Genomic DNA, 10,658 nt, shown 5'->3' with positions numbered 1-10,658 from the left:
GGGGCGGCACCGTGACGCGCCTCGCGGGCGGTCCTCGGGCGCGCGCTGCTCTTCTCTCTTCGGGTCTCGGAAGTCTGTGCCAGTTACCGGAGGCGGCGGGGCGGCGACGGCGGTGAGCGGGTCCTTGTGGCCTAGGTGAGCAACGGTGTGGGGAGAGAGGGGTGTTCCGGCCATGTCCCGGGTGCGGGGACTAGGGACGGAGGCGAGGGATCCCCGGATCACCTAGCGGAGAGCGTCTGGGTCTCAGCGGTTTTCGGGAAGCGGCGGCGACGTCGGCTCCTCAGTGGTCTCCGCGCCCGTCCTTGCGCCCTCCGGAGCCCGGGGCGAAAGTTTGCGCGAGCCGCTAGCTCCGCTTGCGACCCTTGCGTTTCGTGGTCCCGCCCGGGACTGGGGCGAAGGGTGAGGGGGCGGTGAGAGGGACGGCGGGGGGTTGGCGGGGTAAGGGACAGCGCTGCGGCCCGGCCCGCGGCGACGCCGTCAGCTGCCGCCTCAGCTCGGGCTCCTCGTTCTGGTCGGTCTCGAGCGTTTTTGTTCCTCTCGGCTGGGATCGCTGGGGACCGGTGGAGGAAGAGCGGCTGGCTGTGGCTCGTCACGGTGCTCTGCGTTCCTTGGACTGTACCCAGTCACCTTCCTGGGTGGCTTAGTCGGACCGCCCTGGATTTGGAGGGGGGAAGGAGGTGTCTGTTGAGTGGGCCAAGCCTTGACTTTCTGGAAGGGGGTTGGGAGAGGTCGTTCGCTGCGCGCCTATTCTTGGAGAAGTTGGAGAAGCGGGAGAAACGTTCCAGCAGGGTGTGTGCAGAAGGAAGTATCCCTTGAGATGTAATGACTCAGAGTTTTCATTTCAGGATTTCCTTGTAATAATGGGAAAGTGAAGGCATATGGATGTGGAAAGTTGTCCTTTTCACCGAAGTGGAATTATTTAATTATGGAGCCTTCCAGTGTGCCAGGTTTTGAAAGGAATTTCTAGGTTATCTGGTCTGTATATATTATCTGCATACGTATTTATTGTGATTTTTTTTTTCTTGTGCTTGCTTCGGCAGCACATACATTGTGATTTTTTTTTTCTTTATGTACTACATTTCTTGAGAAGTACTTGGTTTACCAAACTCTTAATATCTACGTGTTTGAAAGAAAAAAACCAATTGATTAAAAAGGAAAATTACATTGAAAACAGCTGCAGGCTGTTAGCTTTACCTTCAGTGTATGTGATTAAAATACAGATTTTCCATTCTTTACTTTTTCTATTTGAGGTTGAGGGAAATGGTAAAAAAAATAATAATAATAATAAAGAAGGAAAGAAAAGGAAAAAAGTTTTTTGTTCCACTTCAGTTCTGTAAATTTTTGTCCTTTAAATGGTACAGAAATATTACGGATCAAGTGGTTTGTGCTATAGAATGAAAATAATTAAGTGGAATGTCCTTTAAAATGTTCAGGAAATAGTCCATTATAATCCAGATTTAATTTCGACAGCATTAAGTTTTAGTTATTTTGAGCATTATAAGGATACAAAAATCTTTACCAGAAGAGGATGAATTTACAAATAGTTGGCAGTTGAATGTACTCTTCAATAAAACCATTCCTTAAATTAAACATGAGTCAGCTATTTTTTTTTCCTGTCTTTGCCAGATTTAGGTATTTTTTAAGGTAGTAAATGGCAAGATTTTCTTTTCTTTTTTTTTTTTTTTAAAGATTTTATTTACTTATCTGACAGAGAGAAATCACAAGTAGGCAGAGAGGCAGGCAGAGAGAGAGAGGAGGAAGCAGGCTCCCTGCTGAGCAGAGAGCCCGACGCGGGGTTCGATCCCAGGACCCTGAGATCATGAACTGAGCCGAAGGCAGCGGCCTAACCCACTGAGCCACCCAGGCGCCCCATGGCAAGATTTTCTTAAAAAAAAAAAAAAAAAAAAAAAAAAAAAATTCCTCTGAACAACTTTAAAATATGTCCTGCATCTAGTAATAGTTATATTAGCATTTATTAGTTTTTTTTTTCCAAGTGCTGCCAACATAATTTGTACATTTATTTGATTTTTGAGGCAGTAAACAGTAACACGGCTTGGAATGTAAGCAATAAAAAAGGTGTGCCGTGTAGTCTCCTTCCTTTTAAAGGTCCTCCAGCCAACCACAGTTCCTTCTTATAGGAGTCAACCCTTTTATGTTTTTTAGGTATCCATCCAGGGATATTTGATACCTATGCAAACATATATTCTCCCCCTTCCTCTTTTCTTTTTTACTGTGGTAAAATACACATAGCAAAATTTATCATCTCAACCATTTTTAAGTATGCAGTTCAGAAGTTTAAATACATTGACGGTGTTGTACAACCATTACCACCATCCGTCCTTAAAAACCTCTTCATTTTGTAAAGTGGAAGCTCTATACCCATTAAACAAGAACTCCCTGTTCTCTCCTTCCCCCAGCCCTTGGTAATCACCATTATATGTTTATGATTTTGACTAAGTACCTCATATAAGTGGGATCATACAGTATTTGTCTTTTTGTGATTGGTGTATTTCACTTAACATAATGTCTTCAAGATTCACCCAGCATGTTGCAGAAATTCCTTCCATTTTAAAGCTGAATAATGTTCCATTGTATGTATATACCACATTTTGCTTGTCCATTCATTTATAGATTGACACTTGCATTACTTCCATGTTGGAGCTTTTGTGTATATTGCTGCTATGAACATGGGTGTCCAAATATCTCTTTAGACATAGATCTTAATTCTTTTGGATGTATACCCAGAAGTGGAATGATGGATCATATAATTAATTTTTTTTTTTGTTTTTGGGTTTTTTTGGTGGATCCACCATTCTCTTTTCTATAGTGGCTGTACCATTTTATATTCCCATAAACAGTGCACAAGGGTTTCAATTTATTCACATTCCTGCTAATTGATACTTTTTAAAAAAATTCCAATATAGTCAACATATAGTGTCATATTAGTTTCAGGTGTACATTATAGTGAATAAACAATACTGAATATCACCCATTGCTCATTAGGACAAATATATTCCTTAATCCCCATCACCAGTTTCACTGATTGCCCAGCCACTTCCCTTCTGGTTACCATCAGTTTGTTCTCTATAGTAAAGAGTCTGTTTTTTGGTTTACCTCTTTTTCTCACCTTTGCTCATTTGTTTCTTAAATCCCACATTCCACATATGAGTGAAATCGTGGTATTTGTCTTTCTCTAACTTATTTTGCTTAGCCTGCTCTCTAGCTTTATCCATGTTGTTGCAAATGGCAAGAGGTCATTCCTTTTTATGGCTGGATATTCCTCTGTGTGTGTATATCCCGTATCTTCATTAATCTATTGATAGACATGGATTGCTTCCATAGTTTGGCCATTGTAAATAATGCTGCAATAAACACAGGGGTGCATGTATCTCTTTGAATTCATTGTTTTGTACTTTGGGGGTAAATACCCAGTAGTGCAATTACCGGATTATAGGGTAGTTCTATTTTTAATTTTTTTAGGAACTTCCATTTTGTTTTCCAAAGTGGCTGTAGCAGTTCGCATTCCTGCCAGCAGTGCAGAGGGTTCCTTTTTCTCACATCATGACCAACACTTGTTTTTTTTTTTTTTTCTGTTTTTTATTTTAGCCATTCTGATAGTTGTGAAGTGATATCTCATTGTGGTTTTGATTTGCATTTTCATGATGAAGAGTGATGCTGAACATTTTTTTATGTGTCTGTTGACCATCTGGATGTGTTTTTTGTGGAAATGTCTGTTTTTGCCCATTTTAAAGTTGGATTATTTGTTCTTTGGGCTTTGAGTTAAGTTCTTTATGTATTTTGTATACTAACCCATTATCAGGTATGTCATTTGCAAATCTCTTTTCCCATTCAGTAGGTTGCCTTTTAGTTTTGATAATAGTTTCTTTTGCTTTGCAGAAACTTTATTTTGATGGAGTCCCAATAGTTAATTTTGCTTTTGGTTTTCTTGTCTCAGGAGACTTACCTAGAAAAATGTTGCTATAGCCCATGTTAAGAGTCATTACTGCCTGTGCTCTCTTCTAGGATTTTTATGGTTTCAGGTTTCACATTTTGGTCTTTAATTCATTTTGAATTTATTTTTTGTGTATGGTGTGAGAGAGTGGTCCAGTTTCATTCTTTTGCATATATCTGACTAATTTTCCTTCAATACTTGGTTTTTGTTTTTTTGATAGTAGCCATTCTGAGGGGTGTGAGGTGGTATCTCCTAGTTTTGATTTGCATTTTTGTAATGATTCATGATTTTGAGCCTATTTTCATGTGTTCATGGCCATTCTTGTATCTTTTTTGGAGAAATTTCTATTCAGTTTTTTTTTGCCAGTATTATTTTTTTCTTGTTGAGTTTTAGTAGTTCTCTAACTACTCTAGATATTAAGGGATTAATCTCTTATTGGATATATGATTTGCAAATATTTTCTCCCATTCTGTGGGTTGCTTTTTTTGCTTTGTTGATGCTGTCTTTTCATGTACAAAAATTTAAAATTTTCATGAAGTCCGTTGTGTCTAGATTTTCTTTTGTTACCTTTACCTTTGGTATCCTGTCCAGAGAAATCACTGGTAAATCCAAAGTCATGAATCTTCTGTCCTATGTTTTCTTCTAAGAGTTTTTATTGTTTTGGGTCTTAAGTTTAGGTCGTTTACCATTTTGAGTTAATTTTTGTAGTGTTAGGTAAAGGTCCACTTTCACGCTTTTGCACATGGATGTCCAGTTTGCTCAGCGCCATTTGTTGAAAAGGCTTTTACTTATTGAATGGTCTTGTCACTCTTGTTAAAAATCATTTAACCATGTGTGTGAGGGTTTATTTCTAGGCTTACTATTCTTCTCCATTGATCTGTATGGCAGTATGCTAATATCCTACTGTTTTGATTAGTGTAGTTTTATAGTAAGTTTTGAAATGAGAAAGTATGAGCCTTCCACTTTTGTTTTTTTCAAGATTGTTTTGGATATTTGAGTTCTTAGAGATTTCATATGGATTTTAGGATGAGTTTTTCTGTTCCTGAAAAAAAGTCATTGTTATTTTCATAAGGATTCCATTGAATCTTGAGATCACTTTGGATAATACCGACATTTTAACAGTATTAAGTCTACCAGTCCATGAATGTGGGGTGTGCTTCATTTTATTTATATCCTCTTTGATTTCTTTCAACGGTGTTTTGTAGCTTTCTTTTTTTTTTTTTTTTTTAAGATTTATTTAGAGAGCAAGTGTGAGCACAAATAGGATAAGGGTTAGAAGGAGAGGGAGAGAATCTCATGCAGACTCCCTGCTGAGTGCAGAGCCTGACTTGGGGCTCAGTCTTGTGATCCTGAGATCCTGACCTGAGCCAAAATCAAGATTGGATGCTTAACTGACTGAGCCACACAGGTACCTCTGCAGTTTGCATTATACAAGCCTTTTACCTCCTTGATTAAATTAACAAATGCGTTAATTCTTAAGTATTATTTTTATGCTGTTGTAAGACAATAACAATTTTCAGATTATTTTTCATATATAGAAATCAACTGATTTTGTTCATTGACTGTACCCTGCAGCGTTGCTGGATTTATTAGTTCTAACAGCTTTTTTTGTGGAGTCTTTACAGCTTTCTAAACCTTAGATATATAAATTAAATGATCTGCACAGATCATTTTACTTAATTTTCAGTGTGGATGCTTGTTATTTCTTATTTTTGCCTAGTAGTTCTGGCTAGAACTTCTAGTACTATGTTGAATAGAAATGGTGAAAGTGGGTTTCCTTGCCTTGTTCCTGATCTTAGAGGAAAAACAGTCACTTACCACTGAGTATGATGTTTGGTGTGAGTTTTTCATATGTGGCTCTAAATTATGTAGATGTAATTTTCTTCTATTCCTATTTTGTTGAATTTCTTTTTTTTTTTTAATTGTAAAAGACTACTGAATTTTATGAAATATTTTTTCTGTATCAGTTGAGATGATCATATGTTTTTCTATTACCCTTCGTTTTGTTGATGTGGTCTGTTACATTGATTAATTTTTTTTTTAAAGATTTTATTTATTTATTTATTTATTTGTCAGAGAGAGAGAGAGAGAGAGAGAGAGCGCGCGCGCGAGCAAGCTCACAAGCAGGCAGAGAGGCAGGCAGAGGCGGAGAGAGAAGCAGGGTCCCTGCCGAGCAAGGATCCCGATGTGGGACTTGATCCCAGGACCCTGGGATCATGACCTGAGCCGAAGGCAGCAGCTTAGCCCACTGAGCCACCCAGGTGTCCCACATTGATTAATTTTTTGTATGTTGAACCATCCTTGTATTCCAGGATCAAATCCCACTTGTTAAAATGTGTGTAATACTTCAGTGTGCTGTCAAATTCGATTTCTAGTATTTTGAGGATTTTTGCAGTGTTCATAAGGGATGTTGGTTTGTAGTTTTCTTTCTTGGAGTGACTGTCTTTGATACCAGGTTAATGCTGTCTTCATAGAATAAGTTAGGAAGTGTTCCCTTCAACTTTATCTCAAATTTTGAGAAGGATTGGTATTTTTTTTTTTTTAATGTTTAATAGAATTCACCAATGAAGCTTAAGGTTTAGGGTTTTTATTTGGGAGATTTTTGATTACTGATTCAGTCTTCTCACTATGTTCAGATTCTTAATTTATTTGTGATTTAGTTTTGGTAGGTTTTATGTTTCTTGGAATTTGTCCATTTCATCTAAGTTATCCAGTATTTTGGTGTAAAATTATTCAGAGTACTTTTAGTTTATTTTTGTAGAATCTGTGAATATTTCCATTTTCTAACTTTAGTATTTTGAGTTTTCTTTTTTATGTCTTGGTCTAGCTCAATTTTGTTGATTTTTTTTTCAAAGAAACAACTTTTGGATTCATTGATCCCCTCCCCCCCATTTTCTAGTTCATTTCTCTATTCTGATCTTTATGATTTCCTTCTGCTAGCTTTAGGTTTAGTTTGTACTTTCTTTTCTAGATCTTTAAGCTCCCTCTTCCTTGTAACACAAATGTTAGCATGTTTATATATTGCTCTAAAGCATGCTATGTTTTTTCATGTAATGATATGTTAAATCCCTTTCAATATTGTATGTAGAACTTCCTCCTTTGTTTGAAGTCTTTTGCTATTGTAGTTGATGCTTCAGTGAATAAGCTTTTATATATGTCACTTTTTTTTTTTTTTAAGATTTTATTCATTTATTTGACAGACAGAAATCACAAGTAGGCAGAGAGGCAGGCAGAGAGAGAGGAAGAGAAGCAGGCTCCCCGCTGAACAGAGAGCCAGACGTGGGGCTCGATCCCAGGACCCTGGGATCATGCTCTGGGCCAAAGGCAGAGGCTTTAACCCACTGAGCCACCCAGGTGCCCCTATACGTCACTTTTTATGTGCATATATATTTATGGACTGAAGACCTGGATTGCAGGGTTGGAGGGTATCTGTACTTATAATTTTGATAGATACTGCAAACTTACTCTATATGGAAATTGTACACTTCCATGGGTAATGTATGAGTGTTTCTCAAAACCTTACTGGTAGAGAGTCTTGTCAAACTTTGGATTTTTGCCAGTCCAGTAGGTCAGAAATGGAACCTTATGGGTAAGAAGAAAGTATTCGACTTAACAGTAGATTTCTATGGCCACATTTCACGATGGCTTTTGAGAATCTCCCTGGATAATTATTAAAAGATTTCTTAAGTCCTTTGATGAAATCTGTGTCAGCCTGGGAAGCTATTTTTAAGTAGTGCCCAGGTAATTCTGATCTGATGATTAGCCAAGTTTGAGAATCGTCATTGTAGATGGCTGTTAGGACTTTATCAAAGTGAGTTTATTGACATCATTTATGAACCGTTTAGGATGCTTAATTAATCCTCTGTGTACTTTCAGACTTGGTCATCACCATTTACCATCTGAGCCCAGTGGACACTTCCTTTTTTATATTTTAGTTTTATCTTCAGAAAAATTTGCAGAAGTGAGGGTAAAGGGATAGTTGAAGCACAGTTTTATAAGAAATACAGTTTTAATAACTGTGGAACACAAGAATCCCATGAGTTTTTGTTGTTTTTTTGTTTTTATTAGAGAGCATGAGCAGGTGGTGGGGGCAGAGGGAGAGGGAGAACGAATATCTCAAGCAGATGCTGAGCTGAGCATGGAACCTGATGAGGGGTGGATATTATGACCCTGAGGTCATGACCTGAGCTGAAATTAAGAGTTGGATGTTTTTTTTTTTTCTTTTTAAAGATTTTTATTTATTTATTTGACAGACAGAGATCACAAGTAGGCAGAGAGGCAGGCAGAGAGAGAGAGAGAAGATGAAGCAGGCTCCCTGAGGAGCAGACAGCCCGATGTGGGGCTTGATCCCAGGACCCTGGGATCATGACCTGGGCTGAAGGCAGAGGCTTTAACCCACTGAGCCACTGAGGCGCCCCAAGAGTTGGATGTTTAACAGACTGAGCCACTCTGGTGTGCCAAGAAACCCATGTTTTTATTCTAAATTTTCTTGGATTTGAAAGTATATATGGCTGAAATGGGCAGCATCTTTTTGAGTACAACTAATTGTTCATCAGTTGTCATGCAGGAAATTAGCACATGTCCATCTGATACTGTTCCCAGGTTTCAAATATGTCTCTGTTATAGCTAATCATTATTTATGGTTCTCCTTCATGAACTTGGTTGTCAAAATACAATATTGATTCTAGATTTCAAATACATCTCTAGTTCTACTGTTACCATCTGGTGATTTTTGTACTTGTATTGTCAAAATGCAGCACTTTTACAAATTTTAATGGCTAATGATTTTATTGAGAGGATGACCATCTTCTTTGTTCTGTATTTGCAGAGTATTTTCATTTATACTTTATATTGTAAATACCAATTAGAATAATCAATGTGATGAGTTTTAAAAACTTCACTATATTACTGTTTCTTTCCAGTCATACTTACTTAAAGGCCAACTTTCATTTGGTCACTTAAAAGCCATATCAAGGGAGCCTGTTTCCCTCTCTCTGCCTGCCTCTCTGCCTACTTGTGATCTCTCTCTCTGTCAAATAAATAAATAAAATCTTAAAAAAAAAAAAAGCCATATCAAGTAAATTTTGGTCTACAAATATAAAAGAATAAAAGAAGGTAATATATTAGTAAAACAGGATCAAGGGACTTGTTTCAAAATACTGTATCATAAAATTCTTCCTTTTGAATGACTGAGTGAAAAGTTTTATGTCTTTTATTAATTGCAAGTGTATTGTTTACTTATTTTTTAATTTGGAAAAATTTCAGTTAGGATATCATCATGATCTGAAAATTCATGGCCTGTGAATTGCTTATATAATTGATTCTGTCATTATCATAAGAGTCTAGGGTATAGCTACATGTCTTCTGATTTGTCCAATAAATGTTTTCCTCCAGTTTCCTTTTCTCTGCCATCATGGGTGAAAGTGAAAAATTCCAAGTGTTCAAGGAACACTTCTGTAGAGAACAAGCATGGATGTAGTGTCTTCAGAGTTTATATGTTCTTGAAAGAGGATGCAGTACTTTGGGCAATACAAACTGAAGGATGAAAGAATGTGATTATTTCTGTATTGCATCATTCTCTGATCTTATTTTTTTTGTTATTTTTAGTTTTTTAGACGAGTTGGCAATAACTGATGAATTCTGATATAATAACTTATGGATTGTTGAAATAGAAGGGTGTTTCAACATAGAGGAATACAACTTCACTAAAATCCCATAGTACATTTTAGATTTATAAAAAAGTTCAGTTGAACCCTTAAGATATTTAAAAGGGAATGATTTTACTACATTTAAAGATTTTTCTTTCTTTTCTTTCTTTGTAAGATCTCCAAGAAAGACTAAAAGTCACCTGGGGTGCCTGGGTGGCTCAGTGGGTTAAAGCCTCTGCCTTTGGCTCGGGTCGTGATCCCAGTGTCCTGGGATCGAGCCCCACATCATGCTCTCTGCTAGGCGGGGAGCCTGCTTCCCCCTCTCTCTCTGCCTGCCTCTGCCTACTTGTGATCTCTCTCTCTATGTCAAATAAATAAATAAAATCTTTAAAAAAAAAGACTAAAAGTCACTAAATAGAACTTCTGAGAAAAGGAACTTAGAAATTAAAATTGAATCCAGGGGACCCTGATGAAATATAAAGGGTTGAGGGCAGATTTCTGAACCCTAGTCTAGATTTAACTGTTTCAGTTTTTGGGCTAGGACTGTATAATCTTTATTAGCATTTCTGGTTTATCCTTATGGACTTGAAATTTGAAGAAATGCTGTTTTAGGGCCTTAAGATGATTTTTAATTTGCTATCATATAGTAATATAGTATCACCCCTTATCTGCATAGTCACCAGTTGTCTGAATGCAGATGATCCTCCCTTCTGATCTATCATCAGAAGGTCAGTAGTAGCCTACACTAGGTCACAATGCCTATGTCATTCACCTTACTTCATCTCACCATTTTATCATCTAACATCATCACAGGAAGGGCAGGTACAGTACAGTAATATCTTTAGAGAGAGAGAGAGAACACATTGGAGCACATTCATAGAACTTTTGTAGCATGTTTTATTGTTACTAATTTCTTACTGTGCCTAGTTGTAATTTAAACTTTATCATAGTTGTATATGTGTAGGAAAAAGCCTGGTATATATAGTTTCGGGACTATCCCTAATTCAGATATCCGCTAAGTCTTGGAATGTGTCCCTTTTGGATTAAGGAGGTACTTT

The 10,658-nt window shown here is 37.5% G+C and overlaps 1 protein-coding gene across 4 annotated transcripts in view; it reads left to right on the top strand.

Moving 5' to 3' along the window:
- The window catches only part of SDCBP (syndecan binding protein), a 46,754-nt gene continuing 36,096 nt past the window's right edge, over window positions 1-10,658 (top strand). For 3 of the 4 annotated variants that reach the window (XM_047724046.1, XM_047724043.1, XM_047724047.1), the window contains exon 1: window positions 1-135. The gene's annotated coding sequence lies outside the window, so the exon portion shown is untranslated. Of the gene's footprint in view, window positions 136-954; window positions 976-10,658 lie in introns of those variants that run through there. The other variant, XM_047724045.1, reaches the window with a different exon arrangement.

Source organism: Lutra lutra, chromosome 4 (assembly GCF_902655055.1).
Source record: "Lutra lutra chromosome 4, mLutLut1.2, whole genome shotgun sequence".
Taxonomy (NCBI): Eukaryota; Metazoa; Chordata; class Mammalia; order Carnivora; family Mustelidae; genus Lutra; species Lutra lutra.
This window is presented reverse-complemented; position numbering and strand designations above follow the sequence as displayed.